Consider the following 1685-nt stretch of genomic DNA (forward strand, 5'->3'; position numbering starts at 1 on the left):
ATGGAATATTACTGAACTGCTAACAAGGAATGCAGTATTCACACACAGGACTGCTTGGATGAATCTTGAAGATCCTATGGTGACTGAATTAAGCCATGCACTGAAGGAGAAATATTACATGACCTCACTGATATGAATTAAGCAAAGTGAGCAGACACACACAGCTAGAGTCTGGAAGATAGGTTAACAGGAGACAGAAATGGAGTAGAGGGTTGTGTGCCAATGCCACTATGGGCAAAATCTGTGATAAGGCAGAAGTGTGTAATTCTGCAGTGGGTTGGCATGACAGTAGTGTAATGATGCTATTTGATTCAGCAGTGCTCATCAGTGAGCAGATTGGCAAGGTTGAGTGGATTATCCATGAAAATGCAGGGAGGGTAAGGGAATGGAAGAGGGGAACTCTGGGGCTTTGTGGGACTTAGCTTAAAACTACAACATTGGCAATGCTTTTTTTGGCAAATGTAACAAGAGGATTACTGGTCTAGAGTGTTGGATATGGGGGGCATATAGGATAGGGTGCACCTGGAGCAGGCATCTATGGATATGGAATATCCTCTTGTTATAGTGTGTTATATCAGTGGGTGGATACCCACATAATGAAAAGAAAAATATTGAACTCCCATCCTGGGGAGGTGTGCTTGTTCTCAAATAGAGGGGTAAGTGTCTTTCAAGAACATAGGCAGTGCCTATTAAAAGAAAACACACCAATTGGTCAAGCCCTCAATATTATTGCATGTAGCTAGAAATCTTATTCTTCAAAGAGTAAAATTTAGTGTCTATCATAGGTCCTGAGGGGAGTTGGATGGGAGAATAAAATAATTGGATATAGGGCATTTTTAGGATGTTGGAATTGTCATACATGAGCTTGCAATAGTGGATACATGTCATTTTAAATTTCCTCAAAACCTATAAAAATGTAAAGTCCAAAATGCAAACCATAATATAAATCATTGATCACAACTAGTAGGAATGCTTCCATAATTGTACATCAGTTGTAACAAATGTACCATCTGCATGTAAAATGTTATTAATAGGGGAGAGTGAAAAAGGGGGAGGGTGTTGGGTTTAAGGAATTACCTATATTTTCTATGTGACATTTCTGTAAACTAAAGCATCTTTGAAAATAAAATAAAAAAATAAGGCACTGGGAGAATAGGCAGAGGAGTATGTCCCCGTACTTACAAGACAACAGATCTTACAATGATGAAAGACACAAACTGTCTAAAACAATTTTATATTTTTTCAAATTTTTGTTTCTATATTTTATATTTTATATTTTATTTTTAAAACTATTAATATTTCATTTTCTTTTTAATTTTATTTGGTTATGCTTATGCAAGTCTTAGCAGGCTCTCATTAGCTGCCACAGTAAATAGTGCCTCAAATAGAGGGGCTACTTAGGGCTCTAGAGATATTCAGACACTATATGCAGGGCAAACAGCTCAGGAGTGTGGCACCCTGCCACTGGGCCTTACCTTGGAATTTATGATCTCCTCAGTGTGACAGTGTTGGACTCATGTGCCTTCCCTACATATGACTCTTCTGCCCCTTCTATTTGAATCCATAGTTAGTACTATACTATAGATGTATGTCCAAGAGATTTAAATCTTTGTACAGCATGTGACAGTTGGGCCCTGAATCTTAGCAGAGTTGCAACATCTACTCTCCAGTTCACTGGACTCAGC

The sequence above is a fragment of the Dasypus novemcinctus genome, chromosome 22 (genome assembly GCF_030445035.2).
Source record: "Dasypus novemcinctus isolate mDasNov1 chromosome 22, mDasNov1.1.hap2, whole genome shotgun sequence".
NCBI lineage: Eukaryota > Metazoa > Chordata > Mammalia > Cingulata > Dasypodidae > Dasypus > Dasypus novemcinctus.